General features: G+C 32.0%; 1 protein-coding gene across 1 annotated transcript in view; it reads right to left on the bottom strand.

Moving 5' to 3' along the window:
* The window catches only part of LOC144838081 (uncharacterized), a 64,653-nt gene that overhangs the window by 8,841 nt on the left and 32,456 nt on the right, over positions 1-23,356 (bottom strand). The window lies entirely within an intron of this gene.

Here is a 23,356-nt window from a genome sequence, read left to right as displayed (position 1 = left end):
ATTACTCTCAAATTTGATTGAAAGATTGAACAAAAATTATAAATAAAAATAAATAAAATATCTGCTCATAATTTCTCATTTATTTAGAAAACAATCCTCTTATAAGTGACTGGTATAGTATAAAAATCCTGTAGTTGTTATTTCATTCATTTTATGTTTTTATTACACTATTATTGACATACGTTTACAGTTTTCTTTTCTCTCAATTTGTCAGTGACCATTTTTGTATACTGTTTTGAAGGATTTCCTGTAGAAAAAAAGACAATGTGTAAATATCATTTTAGCACATACGATACGTGACTATACTTTGGACATTTTACCACTCTAAAATTACATTTACCGTACCATCATTAAATAATGTAACATAGCTTGCATGTTGAGGAATGTTGAGTGTATGTATGTGAAAATATGGCTGTTGACACCATGAAAGCTTGATTGAATTACATTCTGTAATTCCATTTAATTTTAGGCATGTTTGTGTCTATGATGATGAGATTAATGATAATAATGTTACACGACGGTGGTAAAAGTAATAATGATAATTTGTATTTATGTTTACCACTCTCAGATTTAGCCTCTTTCCATGTTGTGCTTGCTGTTCTTATCACCGCTATGCCATCTGTAACTATATGGTCTTTCTCAAATCTGACAAAAAATACATTTTTAAAGACACCTTCCCTACAATTTGTGACGTTTTGTAAAAATAATACATATATATTACTTTAAAAACATTAAACCATGTCATTCCTTGTCTTAAATGTACGTTTTATGGTAAATTATGATAAAAAGTGAGAAACAATGCACTACCTAAGTAGCTCGCGGCGATCAACCTCTCGTGGACGGTCTTAGGCCTAGCCTAGCTAGGCTTAGTTTTGTAGGCCTAGCTGGTAAACATCGGTAACGTACGAACATCGTACGCTAGCTATATACCTAGCCTGAAGTTGTATAGTTGCTGCATTAATTGTCTTTCTATTTTTGCCAGACTCCGTTGATACAAATTGGGGAAAACCCGGTATTTTCGCTGAAAAGTTAGGAGTCTTCCATTTGTTTTGGCCTCACGATCGATCGAAAAGTGGGCGAATTACAGGTGAAAAACAAAAATATCAATCCGCGCGCAATGCATTTTGGGATTTATAGCGGGCCGCTATAATTATTAGAATCGACTTATTTTTCACATTTTTAACCGTTTAAAGACGAAAAAAGTTATCGCAATAGGACCATATAGTATTATTTTTACATTAAATATAGTTTGTGATCTTAAATTAGATCTAAAAAACGTAGGGAAGGGGGCTTTAAGTACTGTAAAAATCATTTTAATATATTCATGAATTATGCATTTAGGGAGATTTCATTATTTACTCAACTATTTATATATTTCTAGAAGGTTTTTATAATTAACTATTGTAGATCACTGCAATATTTAGAATGTATTTATCGAAAATAAGTTAATAAAAGTTATTATTATTATTTATTCAGGCAAAAGATCCATTTTACAAAATATAATACATATCAACAAATTAAACAAACACAACGCAAATAAAAATATAAAATCATAGTCACTAGCTGCCAGGAAAGCACAAAAGCAGCCTAAGCCACTGTCGCCAATTAGGTGTGTACCTCAAACCATTGACTAAGTAGGCTGGTTTGTAATTTTTAGTTGACTAACACACATTTTATAATTTCACTTTCCAATTAGTACTTACTTCTTTCCAAGACAGGCATTGATGAGGCAAGTTTTACCTACTCCTTCCTGTCCAATTACCTTAAGCATTCCAAGATTGACTTTGACGGATCCACCTTTCAAAGCTTCATTGTACGCGTCCTGAAAATCTAAATCACGAGAAGCAATATCTGAAAATTGAATAAGATTTTAAAGTTGCTTTGAGTAAACTAAGGTCAACAATCAATCAATTTATTGTAACTTAAAAGCACTCCATCGTCATTCAATCAAATAATTGATTGAATGATGATGGAGTGCTTTTAAGTTACAATAAATTGGCAAAAAAACCTAAACAAACCAATGAACAAATTTGAATGCCTAAAATATTTGATTGGTTCATTTTGCTCACTTGATTGTCCTGTATGTGGCAAATATTAATCAGTGAACAATGATTTGAAAGAAACAAAATAAAAAACAAATAAACTAACCATCAATGAAAATCTTCCTAGCCTTTGTCATTCTATTTCTTTCTAAAACATTAAGAAACGCCTCCATCCTTGCATAATCGCTATCAATGATCTTTCTGTCTTCAAAATCCTTAATCAAACTCCAGCTGTCTGGATATTTCATTAATAATGGATTGTTAAAAAGAAAATCAAGTTTTGATACTTCATCCTTTTTAAGTTCTAATCCCAACTGAAAAAGCTTCTGTCTGTAAGATGTCAACATTGATACTACATGGTTCTTAATATCTTCTGGAGGTTGATTCTTAACATTTGACTTAAAGCCAAATTGCTTGGTTATCTTTATTGTGTCATATAGAATAGTAAGATTTGATGAACTTAAACTCCCAGAGGCTGTTAAATCCTGTAGTAGATCTATAACACTAGTAGCTCTACCCAACTTCACGTTAGACATATTCAGATGGTCTTTGTATAAAAGTTTCAGTCTTGTGAGATATCCACTCCGATCATACCAATTTGCTATATCGGTCACCAGTTGCCTGAAATCCTCTTCTGAGGTTTCTATAATATAAATTAAGTATATGCAAATTAGTATAATGTAGTCGCCATTCCTTAGTGTTAATGAAGCTGTTTCCACCTCCACTATAGATCTCTTCAGATGGTCTTTGTATAAGACTTTTAATATTTTAAGATATCCAAATCCATCAAACCACTTTGCTGTTTCAGTCAACAGTTGCAGGAAATCATACTCTGAGATTTCTGGAATGCAAATGTATCACCATTATTGTAATTTTTATTTTCATAATTATAAATATTTCAGACCAAAAATCAGCAGCAAGGCTATTTTTATTGTTCTACCAGAAAAATAAAAAACTTCAACAAACTAACAAAACAAATTATTTGTTCATAGTACTTAATTAACATTATCATGCATATAACTAAAATGATTTTGTCAGAATCTTTATTTATTCTTTCCTTAGCATTATTTTGTCCGTCAATTATCTTGAGATCAATTTCATCTAGCTATGTCAATTTTTCAGAGTATATTCTTTATGGCCAGGAATCGATGTGATTATCTTTTCAGGGTGTGCAATCAAAAATTACGCGGCATATTTGTTTGTCATATTTGTGATACTGTACAAATTACAATTATTCTTTCAACTAATGAATTGAAGTCGGCAATTACCATCAAGCAGAACTAATTATTGTTGAATGACTTTTATTAATTTTTTGCATTTTTTATTTGTATACAGTATAAGGAAAAAGTAATTGTGGTTTTTTAACTGATTTATTTTCAGTTATTTGTTTAATTTTTTTTTATAAATTCTCTGTACAAAAAAATATACCAAATTAGGCTAAAATGGTGATTGCAATGATCTTGAAGATTATGCTATCCTATTAATTTAACTATCAGTAACCTGTGCTCCGCACAGTCTTTTTCTGCCTTAATAATTGGGGGTATAGACATTTGCATGGGATGTGTAAGTATTATATAACCGCACTCTTCACTGATAAAAGTATTCTGACAAATTATTATTTTAAAAAAAAATTGTCAGGAATAAATTTCGGAAATATTTACGGCCATTGATTTTGTTATACACAAAGTATTCCTTCACTTTGAAATATCTGTAAGGTAAAAAAATGAAAGCAATACTGGATATGGAACTTTACGAAAATAAAAGACGCTAAAGAAAAGAAAAATTGTGTGTGTGAATATTAATCTAGGGTGCACATCAGAAAGTGATAATGTACATGAGAGGGACATACACGTTGAACTCTGTCAATCGGTCGGCAGTTTAAAACATTTCAATTATAAAATATGAATTGGTAATTTATAGAATTAGGTTGTGAAGTATTGGAATAATAAAACTACAGCTGCTTACGGACTTGAAATCAACACAAAAAAGTGCACATGGTGGTGGTAGTCGAAATTAGATGATGCGCATGGACACTAACGAAAATATAAAATACCAAACTATATATTTTGTGGTGTATTATATGATATCTTGTTTTTTTGTGTAACAGAAATAGTTGTGTGTATGCAAGTCACATAGAATAAGAAAGTGAACATAAATGGAATGAAAAATACATTGCTGTGGAAACACGACCTAAACACATTGTTAATTGTTTTCCGTAATTGTGGTGGTAAGTTGTTTTCATGGTCAACAATATATCAATCAAACCATTGGATTCGTTTTGTTTGTGTGTGCTTATTTTTATTCATTTACATTTTGTTTTATTTCAATGGTTTTTAATATTTTACAATTTGTTTGTGGGAGCTTTGTTATCTTTTTTGCTACTTTTGTAATTAATTAATTAAATTGTGGTCTAGTTTTGATTTTTTTTGTTTGAAGCGGTGGTACACATTTCGCAGATTCGAATATGAACGTACTAAGCATTGATATCAATGGCCACAGCGTTTTACTCACTGAGCTATCCATGATTTACGAAATAAATTATGTTCCAAGGATAGGTGTAGTTAATTAGAATTTTAACGATGCGATTTGTCGATACAGTTGGCCAGCTGCCGAGACTAAACACCGTTTTCATTTGGCAACTCGGCATGGTATTTGTAGATTGTGGTACACAACGGGGAGGTTGCGTAGTTGATACATGACGTAACAACTTGCAAAACATGGCCGCTGGGACGTCCAATTACTGTTATTTTTTGCCTTTTGTTAGTGTTTATCCTTAAAATTCAGGAAAGTGATATAGCCTATCGTGTGCGGCGCATCACGAAACATTGTGTGCCAAATGTGAGCACTTACCATTAAGCATTTTGGAGGAGATACGTAAAATTATGCGAATAATGTAGTAGCATTAATGTATAGATGGCCTTTTCTTTGATAATGAATGAGTCAATTTCTTTTAATTCAATTTACAAAATCATTTACATTTATCAATTATCATCAAATACATTTGAAACAATATAATACATTTCTATTGATACAGGTATATAAATACACTTAAACTGTACAAACAAATCGTCAACTATTTTGTATATTCATTTCTTCTTTATACTGGGTAACCTCTTCAGTACTGAGACTATAAACCGCCATTATAATAATTATATATATCATTAATTTTATGAACGGAAGATGGATTTGGATTTGAATTTTACCTTGTGAATCTGCCATTTCACTTTATTGACGCTGTTATCTGTAAAGAATAAATTGCATTAAATTAATTTCTATGTATTTGTGTAACACTAATATATATAACCAAATTATAAAACAAATATGAAAAGTGAATTATTTGTCAAAATAGTAATTACTAAGGTTATTTTCCACTTCTATTGTGAGCAGTGGACATCTAATTCAGACATATACTACTTGAAAGAAAAGGTTTAGATCCGAATTTTGGTTGATTGACATTCCAGACTATTTATAAAAAGCAAAATCATTATTCCATAAAATGTTTACACCAGCATTCACAATGTAGGAAGTTTAAAAAATCCCAATTTTTTATTCCACACCACCCTCATAAAACTCAAAAGTCATAAACACTCTACTTGCCTATAAGATGATCAGAAAATATTAACTGCCATGTCATTGATTATTGAAATTTGGATAATTTGCATGCCTTCCAAACTGTACTGTATTGACTACAATAAATAATGCATTTCAATCGCAGATTTTACAATGACTTTCAAATGTCTGTTAAACAGAATTTGTACTATTATAACCCAGAACATTCATGAAAACTCTTAACAAGACAATTTTAAAGACCAGAATTCCTTTCATTCTTTTATAAAATGCTTTTAAGAAATCATACTTTTTAGTTTGGATTAAAGGCCAGGTGCGGGCAAAAAATTTCTATTGATCATACATTCCAATAATTATCGATCTATAGTTTCCCCTATGTTTCATAATTTTTGGGATTTTATTTGTGTTACACGTGCTTGTTGAAAATAAGCACTTTCTTATCAGTGGGGGGATAGTTCAAATTACACAGTAAAATCTCTATTCTTTTGTACACAAATTTTGTAAATAGAGAGGCATTTTAAAAAGCTATGAAAAATAAACGGTGTGGTAAAAAATGTTATCAGATAACTAAATATAGGTAATATAACTTGGATATTACATTTCTGGTATTTTTATTCAACTTCAGCTTTTTATTTTCATGCTATAGCAAAAATTATCCACCGTATATCCACCATCTTTTTTCACCTTCTAGGGAGTCACCAGACATGTTATTACATTAGGTTAGCTACCTAACTACTGAAAAAAAGTCTTCCTGGTTTTTATGGAAGAATTTTGCCAAATTTTGTATTTGGCCATATTAAGGGAAATTCATGTTTTTTCGTCTTGATTTCTGTTACAAATATTTGATTTATGTACAATTAACCAAATATTATATTTAAAATTCATGCCTGTACCTGAGCTTTAAGTGTGTATGGCTTCTTAAGGAGAGTTGGCTCTATACTTTAATTGAAGCCAATAATCTTGTTAGCCTGGTATCGCCCGCCTAATTCAAGTATAAATTTATTTGAAACATTTGAACATGTTCTTAATGATATAGAAAGTACATACACAAACAATGAACTAATTGTAATTGGTGATTTGAATTGTGATATTAATGCAAGCACTCCTTCATGTTACACAAATAGATTAAATGAGATAACTACAAATCACCATTAAAAAATGATAATTACTGAATCTACACGAATTACAAGCAGTACATCCACTTTGATAGATCACATATATGTCTCTAATACAGAAAAAGTAAGCAATGCTGGTGTATTACATAGTGGTATAAGTGACCATTCTATTATTTATGCTGTAATTGGTAAACAAAAGAAAAGTGTTAATAACCATAGGTATAAAACAAATAGAAATTACAAAAACCTTGACGAAACTAATTTCAAACTAGATCTGCTAAATGTAAATTGGATGGAAATTTCAAAACATGATAACATTGATAAGGCCCTTGAAGATTTTGAAAATAAGTTCATAAAAGTGGCTAATAAACATGCACCCCTAAGAAAAAGAAGAGTCAGGCATAAACAAAGCCCTTGGTTAACAAAGGATTTGATAAAAAGTATACAAGAAAGAGACGCATTAAAACGGAAAGCCATAAGGAAGAACAGTGCACCCTTATGGGATGAATATCGAGCAAAAAGAAATGAAGTTAATTCAAAAATTAAACAATGCAAACAGGATTACTTCTCAGATCAACTTAATACTAAAAACCCCAAAAAGATCTGGGAAAACATAAGACTCATTGTTCCTGGCAAAAGTAAAAATACTGATATAACAAATCTGAAAAGTGAGACTGGTACACAGTCTAATTCTAGTGATATAGCTAATGCTTTAAATGAGTATTTTTCTAATGTGGGTCCAAACCTTGCTAAAACAATTCCTAATGTAAACTAGAATTTAATTCGTCACTTTGACGAATTATAGGTGATCATTTTTATAATTTTATTGACATTAATATTAATAAACATGCACGTATGTTAACATAAAATCGGAAAATGTTGATGTATGCCATCCTATTATACGCTTATAGTGCTGAGTTTTGCCTATTATATGTCATATCACATTATGTACAGTATATACTGTATATCTATATACAGTGTAACATTGGTGAAATTACGGACACACATCATGTTCTAAGTTTTTGGCACTGATGACATTATCAAAATAAACTTGTGGATACCAATATCAAAAGATAATGAATTGAGCAATAAAATATAACAATTGGAAGAAAATTTGGCACGTAGAAGCGTGGTGCGCGCTCTTCAAAATGTGTATAACTTTGACGAAAGAGATGAAAAAAGTACTTTTTAACTTCAACTGGCCATATGATAACTTCATAACATTCGATAGGCTTAATTTGTATATGCATTCATATCTACATTTCACCAGCTCTCATAATAAGTTATAAACATCAAGGTCAACTTTAATTCAGAAGAGCTGTAAGGTATTCAACTATACGTTGTAGGTGAAATTACGTAACCACCGTTATTCAAATTTTAAGACGTGATGACGTCATCGAAATGAAAATATTGGCAACTTATGAGTAACATAATTGGTTGAGGTAGAATATATTAAAAATAAAAAAAAAATCGAGCACAGATAAGCGAGTTACGCTCTGTTGAATATGGTGGTCTATGACAAAATGGGAAAAAACCCTATTTTAAAAATTCATGTGGCCAAATGATGACGTCATACCATTTTGTACGTCTAATGGGTATATACATTTATATCTACAACTCATTAACTTCCATAATAAGTTAAAAAAAATGGGGGTCATCTTCCATTCTGAAGAGTTATATTCATTTTAAAAAGGCCTTATTTTTTACCATTTTTAGCACTTTTGTACAATTAATGTGCGCATTTTGTCATTTTTAACGTGCTCGTATAGCGTTATTTTAAGTCGGAATGGACTCAAATTTAGTGAATGTACTAAGGAAGATGAGTAGAATGCAATTTGTACAAAAAATTGGTATTTTTTACGCTTTCTATGTACGCACGCCCAAAAACGTGTTTTTGCGCAGTAATTTTTTAAAACACACAAATGGCCTAATTCATGCTCTAAATTGATCAAAACGTAATTTTGAGCTTTTAAAATTGTTAACGCGCTATTTCACGCGAATGACCTTGAAACGCGCAAGTTTTTATTTGCTAATATTTTTACCTTTACCTGAAGTTTACGTGTAGTAAATTTCATTAATATGTGATAATGAATTATGGAGATATGATTCATAATGTGATTTCACAAAATGGCGTATAAATGACGTCACGGTTGAGTGATCACGCTGAAAAGCTTATTATGACTAAGTTACAGTATTTGAAAGACATTGTGAATGTTGATGTATGCCATCCTATTATACGCTTTAGTGCTGAGTTGTGCCTATTATATGCCATATACAATATGTACAGTATATAATGTATCTATATACAGTGTAGCATAGGTGAAATTACGGGACACACATCATGTTCTAATTTTTTGGTATGATGGAATTATCAAAATAAACTCGAAGATGACAATTTCGAAAGATAATGAATTGAGCAAATAAATATAAGAATTGGAAGAGAATTTGGCACGGAGAAGCGCAATGCGCGCTCTTTGAAATTTGTATAACTTTGACGAAAAAGATGAAAAAACTACTTTTTAACTTCAACTGGCCATATGTTAACGTCACAACATCCGATATGCTTAATTTTTATATGAATTCATATCTACATTTCATCAGCTTTCATAATAAATTATAATTATCAAGGTAACCTTTAATTCTGAAGAGCTGTAAGATATTCAAATTTACGGCGAAAGTGAAATTACACGACCTACGTTATTCAAGTTTTTACGCGTGATGACGTCATCAAAATAAAAATAGTGGCAGGTCATGAGAAAGTCAATTAATTGAGCAATCACATACTAAAATTTGAGCGAAAATCAGGCACAAATTATTAGAGATGCGTTCTATTGAATGTGTTAAAATATGACAAAAGAGAAAAAAAACTTAATTTTATATTCAAGTGGCCATTTGATGACGTCACAACATTTTGTACGTCAAATGTGTACATGAATTAATATCTACAACTCAATGGCTTACCGAATAAGTTAAAAAAATTGGGGGTCATCTTGCATTCTGAAGAGTTATTTTCATTTTAAAAATGCCTTATTTTTCACCATTTTTAGCACTTTGATGCAATTAATTTGCGCATTTTGTCATTTTTAACGTGCTCGTATAGCGTTATCTTAAGTCGGAATGGACTCAAAATCGGTGAATGTACTAAGAATTGTGAGTAGATTGTGATTGATACATTAAATTTTATTTTTTACGCTTTCTAAGAATCACGTGCGCAAAAACGCGTTTTTGCGCAGTAATTTTTTGAAACGCGCAAATGGCCTAATTCATGCTCTAAATTGATCAAAACTTAATTTTGAGCGTTCTAAATTTTTAACGCGCAATTTCACGTGCATGACCTTGAAACGCGCAACTTTTTATTTGCTAATATTTTTACCCTTGACCTGAAGTTTACGTGTAGTGAATTTCATTAATATGTGATAATGAATTATGGAGATATGATTGATAATGTGATTTCACAAAATGGCGTATAAATGACGTCACGGATGAGTGATCACGCTGGAAAGCTTATTAGGATTAAGTTATATCATTTGAAAGATATTCTGAAATTTTGGTAATCATTGACATTAAACTTTTTGAGATAATTGTTACACAAAATAGTGTACAGAAACAATAAAAAGACTAGACATGTAACTCGTCACTTTGACGAGTTTGGTTTTCCGCCGCGCAAGTGGTGCAACATGAACGTGTAACGACGTACCTTTTAACATTAAGGGATAGGTTGAGGACAAAAGGAAGTGTTCACGTTGGCATTATGACCTGAACTGAAGAATATGATATGTTATTGCTGAATTCTATTATTTTGAATCATATATAGTATACATAGTATAATCTGTATCCATATCACACAGTGTAGAATAGGTGAAATTACGGGACCCGCTATTTATTGCAAATTATAACATGTTGACGGTTTTAAAATGAAATGCGAAGGTAGCAATTTCGGAAGGAAATTATCTCAGCAACAACATATTAACGTCTAGAAGAAATTTGAATACGTGAAATATTGATGCGCGCTCTTTTAAATGTAATGAATTATGACGCAAAAGATGAAAATACGACTTTTTTCATTTAACTGGCCATATGATGACGTCACAACATCCGATTGGCAAAATTTTCACATGATTTCGTATCTACAATCCAATAGCTTTCAGAAAAAGTTTTAATCGTGATTATCACATTTTATTCTTACGAGCTATAACAGATTAAAATTTACTGTAAAGATGAAATTAATGCCACACGTGATTTAAATTTTTAGGCATGATGACGTCAAAAAAATTAAATTATTTTTAACTCCTGCGAAAGATAGTTGATTGACCTAGACAATATCAAAATCGGGGTGAAAATGGAAAACGGATAAGTGGAGATGCGCTCTATTCAATGTGGTGAGCTATGACGAAAGATACAAAAATCCTATATTTTATATTCGCGTGGCCATACGATGACGTCACAATGTCCGGTTAGCCATATTAATACATGATCCGATATCTACAACTCATCTACTTCCAGAATATGCCATCCACAAAAAGTTGACCGTCTAGTTTAGAAATTACGATTGTTTAAAAAAATGCATATTTTAAACGAATTTTTTAACCTTTTCATAAAAAACGTGCGCAAATTGTCCAATTCGACGTGCTCGTATGACGTATCTTTAAGTCGAAATTGTTTAAAATTTGGTAAAATTACTAGAAAAGGCTGGAAAAACATAAATCACGCGAAAAAAATACGTTTTCAATGCTACGTGCGCACCGCACACGTACAAATTTGCGCACGCGTGGGAATTTTTTACATGCTTAAAACGACAGGAAACGTGTAGAAAGTTGATTAGAAATTAATTTTGCGCATTTTGAAATTTTAAATGCGCGTGCGCGCGTAACTTTATGTAAAACACGCAAATTTTTTTCAACAGAAAGTTAGCGCACGATATAAATTAAACTTTTGGAAAGTTTCAATTTGAAATGTTATTTGGTTTTCGACCTATGTTAAATACGAAGAAATCGTTAAATCACGCGTAAGTCACGTTGCGCAATTGTAAACGTCATGAAAAGCTTCGCAGCACATCTTCATGTGCATGACGATATGTTGAGAAAGTTACAAAATGTTATGTTTGCAAGTTTTGGAGAAAAGCGTTCCACAAAAATCATACAGAAAGAAAGAAGATCAAGAAAAAGTTGATGATGATTTCGTACAATCACAAGAGGTTTTCCTGCAACTTCGTTGCGGAAAACCAAAAAATAAAGATTTGATACAATAACAATAGGTGATCATTTTATTCTAAATGATCACCTAATAATGATGATTTTGTACAAAACACAAATGTTGAAAATCCCGAAAAATTTAACTTTGAAAATATTGACTGTGAATATGTATATAAACTATTAACTTCTATCTCAATAAAAAAGGCGACTGGAAATGATATGCTTCCAGCCTACCTTATAAATGTAGCAAAAGATTCTATTGTGTATCCACTCACCTACTTAATAAATTTATCTCTCTCAACATCAACATTCCCTGCCAAATGGAAAAGTGCTAAAATCTGTCCCATATATAAAGGTGGTGATAAAACTGAAAGAAGCAACTACAGACCTATTTCAGTTCTGCCTGTTCTCTCTAAAATTCTTGAAAGAGTAGTCTTTGACCAAATTTATTCCTATCTACATTCCTATGATATGATATATGAGCATCAGTCAGGTTTTAGACCAGGATACTCAACCACTTTTGCTCTCCTTAATTTAACTGAAGAGTGACTTGAATCCATTGATAAAGGAAAGTATATAGGCATTGCAATGATTGATTTAAAAAAAGCATTTGACACTGTAAACCATGAGCTCCTACTTAAAAAACTAAAATCCTTCAATCTCCAAGATAATGTAATAAACTGGATAAAACACTACCTGCTAGATAGAAATCATATTACAAGTGTAAATGGTGTCTCGTCAATCACATGTAAAAGTACCTGTGGCATTCCACAGGGGTCTATTCTAGGCCCATTACTATTCTTACTTTATATTAATGATCTGCCTCAAAATATACAAAATAGTAACGTTTCCATGTATGCGGATGATACAGCTATTCATTACTCATCTGACAATATTAATGATGTAATTGAAGCTCTAAATGTTGACTTAAATAGTATTAAAAACTGGCTCATTAAAAATAAACTTAGTTTAAATGTACAGAAAACTGAATATATGATTATAAGTACTTCACAAAAAACTTCAAAAATTAATGATTTAAATGTAAATATTGATGGTCAAAAGCTAAATCGTGTCAAACATTGTAAACACCTTGGTGTGATTATTGATGATAATCTCTCTTGGAATAAACATACTGACTATGTAAAAGGTAAGGCACTGCAAGGACTTTACTACCTCAAAAAAGCAAATTCTATTTTACCAAAAAATACTCAATGTACAATGTACAAATCGTTAATTGCTCCCTATTTTGAATACTGCCATGTTGTCTGGGGACGTTCAAACCAACTACAAAGTAACAAACTTCAAGTTATGCAAAACAGAGCTGCCAAAATAATAAGAAGAGTAGAAGTGATTCTAGTAGTGAAGCCTTGCACAGCTTTAACTTTGATAATCTTGAGAAACGTTTGTATATAAATGAAGCCATCACTATGTTCAAAATTACCAATAATTTAGCACCAACTTACCTAATAAACAGATTTCATATCAAAGAAAATCATTATGACACAAGATCTCAAGATCAACTAATGCTACCTAAACCTAGAACGGACTATAACAAACGGAGCCTGTCTTATAGAGGTGCTAAATTATGGAATGAACTAAGTGATGACATAAAAAATGTAAAAACATCTTTTAATTTTAAATTAAAATTAAAAAATGTATGATTACCATTATATTTAAGTATACTATAGTTCAAATTATATGATGTCAGAAATGTATTTAAGATTTTCAATTCAATAAGGTTAATATGTTAGAGCATTTATTTGTAAGTAATTACTTTCTTAATGTTAATATTGGTGTTCACTCTTTTGTACGATTTGGATTTTACAAATTTTAAAATTCTAATTTGTTTTAATACTGTAATTTAATATTGATGTAGATGTGTAAATTAAGATTTTCAGTTTTTGGTTAAATCCTTATTAATAATTTAATTAATATCTTTAGTATTAAGTGTCATTGTCATTGTCAAGTTAAACTCTTGTTGTTAATTGTTTAATTGCTAAATAGTGTATAATGTCTTACGGCCTTGTCGAAAAACACCATTGAGGTGAACAAGTGTTACCATGATTAAATAAAGTTTTTTATTATTATTATTATTTATTGATATAATAGGTGTAACGTTACCAGTTTCATCAAGAATAAACATGGCCGGAAATGGTACTCTGCTGCACGTAAAATTCATAGTAGGTCATTGTTCTCTGAACGTAGCCTACGAAGTATTGTTATAATTATCTACGCGTCGATCGTGGTAGGGGTGGTTCGTAGGGTTAGTAAACACCATTTTCATCACCTTTAGAAGCATGGACAATGCAAACAAACAATGTATTGTTTGCTAATTAAAATCCTATCTAAAGATAGTAGACGTCCCCTACGCATCGTTATCCTAATCTGGGGCGGATCCAAACATTTTTGAGAGGGGGGTCCGCCGATAAAAAGGGCACATCAGATATTGAGTATTTGAGCCACAGCCCCCCCATGGTGGGGGTTGTGGCGAAGCGAATTTTGTTACAGGACACACTTAGATGGCCGGAAATGGTACTCTCGCACGCAAAATCCATGATAAATGGCACCTTTCTAGTTCGCCGGACACTTTATTAGTAGGGATAACGATGCAAAATTAAAAGTTGTTATTTTTCAACCAACATTATCTGTTGGTATTTTGTTTCAATATTCCAATAAAGAAAGAATTACAAAAATCTGACTTGTAGTTTTTGAATATAGGGTCTAAAACATTGCCGAAAATGATCGTTTTTAGCCACGAACGTTGTAAACAAATTGCGCCATTTTTCGCTAAAATAATTACATATAATTACGTTTTATAGTAATTTCTTTTATATATCAACATTGGAAATATCAATAAAATATGTTATTGACTGTTTATAAAATATATAGAGTTGTTTATTTAACGGAATTCGTACAAATTCATTGCTCTAAATTTGTGTAGTAACGTTCAGTACAGAGAGATCACGTGACTTCTCGGTACACGCGAGAGAAAACATTCCGCTGTGGGTGATTCGCGTCCACCAATCAAATAGCCAGAATCCAAAATCATTCAACCGTGAGCTCTGCCGATCACGGGAAAGCTCAGCTTTGATTGGCTTACGATGACATCATATCACAAAATGGTGGTTTTGTAGTTGAGCCTCACGTAATTTTCACAAATATTGTTTCAAAAATGAAATAAATAAAAGACCTTCTTTATGGTATGTGTGATTTTTCTTTAAAAGATTTGAATACTAAAGGCTTCATATCGAGAAAAAAACATTTTTTTGGCACTTATAATAAATATTTCTCAGAGAAAAAAGCACATGGCTTGTAGAACTATATTATCTTGGCGTAGGAAGACAAACAAATCCCAGGTCATGAGAGGCTCAACTACAAAAACAAGGTTGAATAGTGTAAGGTCACTGGACCATTCGATGATTTTTTTAGTAAACAATCTACCGCGTATGATAGTACGATATTTTAACTACATTTTTTACATGTTTGGTTGGATGTAATGGAAATAAAAAATAGTTGATCTGATGGAATGATATGTAAATAAACAAATACTCAAAAGAATTATGTTTACAGTTCAATTATTTTCAGAATAATACATAAAAATGTGTTTACCAACGGACAAATAATCGCGTCAATGACATAGCATGGTAAACGTACGCGGGGTTGAATCGTAAAAATTTTATATGCGCCCTCTGTAGTATGTGAAACGATCTATTTTTAGAAGTCTAAGTAGAGATCATCACGCGTCACCACCTCTCACGATGCTCTTTGATCGGCCGCCGTAACTTAACATCGCGCGCATTGTGATAAATTTCTGTTTTTATTTTTGGGGTTAGTGTAGCCTACTCTGTGCATACTAATATACACACAAATATGTCACACGAATAAAATATTGAACCTCTAAAAAAAGGGCACCCTTAAAATTTAGGGGGGGGGGGGGGTCCGGACCCCGTGGACCCCCACCCTGGATCCGCCCCAGCTAATTTGGACGGAAATCCGCCGACGAGACGACATTGGGCCCGTGGACCTCAGCTCACGCAGAGTCGGGGCTATAATTATAATTAATTCTAATAGTCTATGCCTAGTTTCGGCCAGCGGCCTACACTATAAATTATTTAATCCTAGCCTACTTTGGGTTAGCGAATTATAAAACAACGACACCTAGGCTAGGACACCAACAAAATATATGCAAAATAAATATATATTCCAGTAAAGAAAAGGCCCGACCAGAATTTGGAGGGGAAAAACATGTGAGCAGTTTAGAGCTAGAGAGTATTATGTTTCATGTCACGTGACACAAAATCCAGGTACACGATCTTAATTACTGTTTTATCGTCGTCAGACGCGGCAGCCACCCTCGCGCGCGTACTAAAAAATGCTGCTGTAAAAAGCAGAGAGTATCGCGTTTCATGCCATGTGACCAAAAAAACTAGGTCTGTATTAATTACGGTCTTCTGTCTGCAGTCTCTTTGAGCGACCGATTGAACGTTCTGATACTATATTTAGAATGAAGATCGTAGGCTTAGAGCTTTTGCCACAGTGAGGGTGATTTTTTACTGGACTATATGCCTTCCAAACTGCATTTTACCGCATTGACTACAATAATATCATATATAAATAATGCATAATTTTATATTGACTTTCAAATGTCTCTTTTAAGCAGAATTTGTACTATTATATGGTACAAATCATTGATCTGACAATACAGAAACTGCCCTGGTTTAAACCAAAAAAGGAAATTGTTGAAACACAAACATTTATGATGAATACAAATTAAGAAAGCTTACAATGAATAATTCCCTTGAACCTCACAATAACAGGGTGAGAATAATAATAATATATTCAATTTCTAATAACTGTAATCAATTAATGAATATTACTTATTATTATTATTATTATTATCAATTAATGATTTGAAAAAGTTAGACAAAAAATATGAAGCTGCTGCTGTTATATATAAATAAATTGAGAAAAACGTTAAATTGTATTATTTAATTCTACATAAGTCTGCAGTTAAAACCACAATTTCCAAAATTCATTTCCATTTATCCACTATACTGTATAATAATAGTGTTGCTTAAACCACACTAAAAAATAAAACAAAGAAAATAATGAGAGTATTACTCCGTGATAATTACTAAGGAAATTCGGCCTAATATTTCGGACGTACGGACATGAAGATAAACAGGGTACTACACGGAAATACAAAACTATACGCAAAATTATGATTTTTTTGGCCTTAAATTATAGAAAACATCCGGCCGGCAAAACACAATCATTATGGACAAATCGACGATCCCCATATGACAGGATTTTGGCCTTCTTTCGTACCTCTCATGACGCACCACAAGCCACTACTCATTCAGAAATTCATTCTGCGCATGGTCAGAAAAATATGTGCGCAGTCTGCCAATTTACAGATATTCTTTTCCAGCCCTGGACTTCTATATAACACTATATGGATATTGTATACGATGAAATGGGAAAAAACATTTAGCATGAAACTTTAAGGGTGTTGCCCGGGCCACTAGGACAACAACCCTACATCCGTCATCTATTAATTTACAGCATATGTTTTGCCTAAATGTACTTGTTTGTTTTCATTTTGATTCTATAAGGAATGTTGAATGGGGAGAATATTTGACTGTTCTATTCAATGAGGCAGAGCCTAGTTAAAGAAAGGCTTTAAAAAAAGTCTAGCACAACACCCAAAATTCTCAAAATGTTAAAAAAAATATTTAAAAAAACATTTACAAGTCTAGCACACCACCAAAAATTTAACTTAACAAAAGTTGATCATGCAATAGTCATTGGAATTGGATAAAATAATGCATGAACACGTTATATGAAATACAGCCAATCAAATGGTAAGGATACACTTAGTAGCTAGCATATGTAGTCTGAGCATATGAAATCAAAATAACTAGACTTTACTTAAAATATGAATAACTTTTCCCTTCGACAAAAATCCGACCTTCCCCATTTGGAAATAAACCACTAAACCAAAGTTTTACATTGTTACTAGCTGGCTACTGGTGTAATTCTCATAACAAATTACCATTTTTATAACTCAAATTACTGTACACCTATTATGAAATATTTTTAAAAATAAATAATAACATAAAAACTCACAATACTATTGAACAACAGAATTGTTGGTAACCATAAAGTTACTCTGCAGGATTACGCATCTCTGGAAACGGTCCTCTATCCACTGGTCCGTCAGTCCGACTGAACAGCTCTACATCAACGAACGCTACTTGACTATAAGGTGTTTATTTTGTCACTGCTTCTGTGCATCACATGACTTCCTAATCAGTCTTGTATGCTAACCTATAATAGAAAATATAAGTCATGTTTACCTATCTATCGTTTGCAAACTTCATATAAACAAGATAGTGTTAGGAAGATATCATAATTCCTATTCGACCAATGTAAACGAACGTGAAACATTATGGGCGGAGCCAGAGCGATAAAATTAAAGAGTTGCGACATTGGGTTAAAGTCATGTGATATACAGATGAAATTATGTCAAAATTATCTCCATTAACGCATGAAAAGTATAGGAGCAACAAAATACTTTAAATGTTTTCTTATATTTTTAAAAATGTATTTGCATATTTGACGGTAAATTATTGATGTGCAAAGTGTACAGAAGTACTTGCGGCAAAGAATAATTGCATGCGCGTGCGCTAGTACATTATAAAGTTTGATTTATTGATTTTGGAATAAAACATCCCAACTAACTATGTAATATTTTTTAATTAATAATTCAGCATGCGAATTCTTTGACACAAAAATGGCTTCTAATCATTCAATGTTGTAACTCTTTATATATCTCTGGGCAGAGCCATTTACTCAATTTAAAGGACACCTTGCACATTGAGTAGGTAAATGTAAAGTAATTCTATAAGAAATAGGATAACATGTAGAACTGTAAAATAAAGATTCACAAATTACCAGTAATAATATAATGTTAGCTTTATAAAAAAAAGTGCAAATTCATAATATTTTGTGCTTTGGGGTAATAATGTGTATTTTGATTACCAGGAATTGTTTAGGTATAAAACACAATTTATATTAAGGCTAATTAGGAGGCTCTGGTTGTTTAGTAGAGGCTACTATGCCATTTTATGTTGTGATAATAGTATTTATAATATTATTTATAGACCTACTGATACTGGTTAATTATTGAAAAATGATATCTGTGGGGAGGCCTATCTTACTTCACATCACATTAATATAATTTTTTTATTTATCATAAATTGGTATGGAGAATACACTAAGCTATATTTAATGTATCACCTTATTATACATTATTAATTTAAAAGATCATAAATTGAATAATGAAACAAAAACCACTAAATGTATTTATTGTGAGCAGTCTACCAGCTTTATACAAAATATTTAAAAAATAATTATGGATTTTAAAAAATGGATATTATAATAAGAATAGAACTTCATTTTTAAATCAAGTATATTTATTATGAGATAAACAATTCTTTATATGTATGAAAGATTGAATGAATAAAAGTGGTTAACCACAAAAGAGAAAAAAAAACAAAACAATTCTTTATTTTAATAATTACATCATTTATTGTTCATATTTATTGTTCATTACTAAAAACCAAAAGTATCATTTCACACTGCCGTTTTAGTATGAATCTTCAATATACATAAAAAATACAGTAGCTCTTTATGTGGAGGTCCGAAATTGGAAAAATTAAATAGTGATAGACTTTATAAAAGCATGGCTAAAGAGGACATTTTAAAATTTTGATTAGAACCATGGGGCCTAGGCTTCTTTCCCCAGTCTATTATTAGCCCTCCCCTCTAAATACTGGATCTACTCCTGGTGTATTTCTACCAAAATGAGTGTGACATTATGTTATGCAGTTATTAGACAAACTTACTGATTCAACAGATTTTTACAATCTTCTGTCATGTGAAATATAAGAACTAAATATTAAACATATATATCTGTTGTCTTTGTTCTACTACTGTATAATATCCCACACAAATAACCTGACTAACAGCCCTGGGAAAGCAGTGCATTTTAGTCTATTAATAAATGGATCATAAAGTAAGATAGTACAATACCCCACACAAATACCCTGACTAACAGCCCTGGGGAAGCAGTGCATTCTAGTCTATTAATAAATGGATCATAAAGTAAGGTAGTACAATACCCCACACAAATATCCTGACTAACAGCCCTGAGGAAGTAGTGAATTTTAGTCTATTAATAAATGGATCATAAAGTAAGGTAGTACAATACCCCACACAAATACCCTGACTAACAGCCCTGGGAAAGCAGTGCATTTTAGTCTATTAATAAATGGATAATAAAGTAAGGTAGTACAATACCTCACACAAATACCCTGACTAACAACCCTGGGGAAGCAGTGCATTTTAGTCAATTAATAAATGGATCATAAAGTAAGGTAGTACAATACCCCACACAAATACCCTGACTAACAGCCCTGGGGAAGCAGTGCATTTTAGTCTATTAATAAATGGATCATAAAGTAATAACCAAACATTTCTATAACCTTTATACATGTTTCAAACAATCAGATGATTTTTACTTTATCTTTTGTTTAAATACAAAGTTAATATTAAACTGATGATAATGATTTTGATAGGATTTGTTTGCCTGTATCTAGGGGCAACAGGCAAACACACAGCAAGTCATTAATAATAATCAGACCCCTTGTTTTTCTCAATGTAAGCGTGTTGACAATCTGCCTATCTTTTTCCTCAAGTATACAACCCTGGCTAAATAGATTCTGAGATGAAACACAATTCCCCTAATCAACTCCTAATATTAAACAATTACTTACTTTCATAAGAAAAATAGTTTGAGCTATGAAATTGTCAAAAATTGAGTATGTTATCTAGAGCAAAATTAGTAAACACATAATTTATCCTCTTTTAGTTCTCTACTTTCACATTTTTCTATTTCCTACTCAAAATGGGTTTTGTTTCTACAATGAAGAAAAAGTCATGAGGGTGTTTCTCAACGTAGCCATAGTGGCAACGCCTTTGCACTTTATTTTCTTCTAAACTTGTGTAGTTTGCATGGATCACCTTCTAATTCCCCAAAAGTATTTAGGCTATAAAGATTTCCCATACAAATTTGTTTTCTTAGTGTCCAAACATAATACCACACTGTATTCTAAGGGCCTGTTTCTGCTGAGCAGAAATAATCGATTATTAACCAAATATTTGGCGTGCCTCGCATGCCTCGCTGCCTCGCACTTTGTCAACACTCCCCTAAAAGAGACCTAATCTTTTACTTTGATGTTGATTAGCTAGATTTCTAGTTTATAAACAATTATATTTTTTAGCCAAAAAACTCTGTAACTTTTATTTTTTCAAATTAATTTGTTTAAGTAGGTTTCCAGTCATATCATTAATTTGGTTTCCAGTCATATCATTAACTAATTGGTTTGAATGACATTTTATGCATTTGCTGCAATTGTGCCATCCTTTACTGATACAAGTCCTCACACACTAAGTGGGCGTTAAAACAGGTATTCACAATACCTTATAATAGTCTTATGTGGTATCCCATGTTAGATCTGGTTGATTGAGCTCTCTTCTTTGGGTTTCATGGGTCACTATATTTGTCAAAATTGGTCTTATTTGAAATTTTATTTTTGGTTAATCTTCTTTTGGGCTACAGGGACCTCTGATAGGTAATTTGTTATCTCACATTTGATCTGGTCTGGTTCAGGGGGCTATACACAGTCATAAGACTTCAGCAAACATTTATTATCTTTATAATCTAAATATATTTTTTGTACATATTGCTCTGGTTTAAGATTATCTATAACAAATTGTATAACAGGAACTCAATAATCAAAACAAACAATCATTAATAACAATATGATAAAAAGTTCATTATACAGAAAACCAGGGTAGAAATTGTTATTAATGATTTGTTTGTTTTGTTTATTGAGTTCCTGTTATACAATGTGTTATCAGATAATCTTAAACCATAGATTTGATATTAACATTGTATTCTAATGTTAAACAAAGATAATAAATAGAACACACAGCCATTTATAACTCTCTGTACTATAAATTACCATTTTGGTTATATTTACACAGAGTGATAAAATAAAATGAACTTAGTCAATACTCTGTCAATCATTGTACACTTCTATTACCAAAGTGATAATGAATAGGATGAACTATAGTGAGTGGGTTAACAATGGCACTACCTAACCTTAGTTAAAAATGATCAAAAGCATGGCATAGCAGATAGATTGTAGCGTGCCATACAAATACCAAAATAAAAGGTGTTAGTGCGGTTTTAAAGGGGGATTCTGGGTTTAAAATTGCTTTTAAATATCGTTTATTTATTAAATAAAAAATATTATAACAATATAGACTATGTCAGAATGAAGAAGTAATAACGAGAAATTTAAAAAATTAAATTTCATATACATTTTAGGGTAAATTCATGGAAAGTCTGTTTTTCAGCAGCTTAGGGAAGCTCATTAATGTTCATGAGATATTCACAAAACACGTCATCAGTGGATCCCAAACTCGCGACGTCAAGCTTGTACGTTGTGTTTGTCAACTTGCATCTCTATCCCCTGTCAAACGACAACCACCCGATCATTGTGAAATACATTTTTTGTAGATTTTCTAAGCTAGGCCTAAAGTGTAATAATAACAGTAGTAGCATATATTTATTTGACATTTAATACAAAATTTAGTACAGATTACGGAGTCATAAATTATACTATTTTTATACCTCGAATAGTACAGATCGTATATCGGCTTCACGTACTAGGCTAGGCCTAGCCTAAATCATTTTATTCATGGGTGAGAGCCATTTCCGACTAGGGATTCCATGCCACGATGGCTACGTTAAAACATTGGGGTCATCATGGGCCTAGCTAGCCTACTATAAACGATTGGCCCATAAATAACAAAACTCAGTGGATTCCAAACCCATCTTATCAACCAAACTCCTAAACAATCTAAACCTAAAACGTTCTACAAAATCGGCTGTAAATATTGAGGCAAAACGAGGTCCGATCGCCTTCCGCACGTATAGTGTCCCGATCGTCTAATAAGTAGGCCTAAAATAGGCCTAGTTTACTCTCCAAAAAGCGGATACTGCATCAAGCAAGTAGACCAGGTAGTAGGAAGGAGACCTAGCCGATCCGGCACAGTTAAAATTGAGCTAGCTAGTGTAGTAGACCCTATGCGAATTGATACTACCAGGCCTTTTACTATATGCTACACTTTTTAAAATTAGCAATACTTATGTTTACAAATATTCCAACTCTCTCATTCGAGCTATATTATCTATACCATTCCGGTAGGTCGAGTCGACCTTCAATCAAATACTGTACATCGTTCATGTTGTGATTATAGACGGGGTATACTCGACCCGACCAGTTTGGTATTGTATACTGTATCT

Source organism: Antedon bifida, chromosome 3 (genome assembly GCF_963402885.1).
Source record: "Antedon bifida chromosome 3, ecAntBifi1.1, whole genome shotgun sequence".
NCBI lineage: Eukaryota > Metazoa > Echinodermata > Crinoidea > Comatulida > Antedonidae > Antedon > Antedon bifida.
The sequence above is the reverse complement of the archived record's forward strand: the minus strand, read 5'-3'. Positions and strand labels throughout refer to the sequence as shown.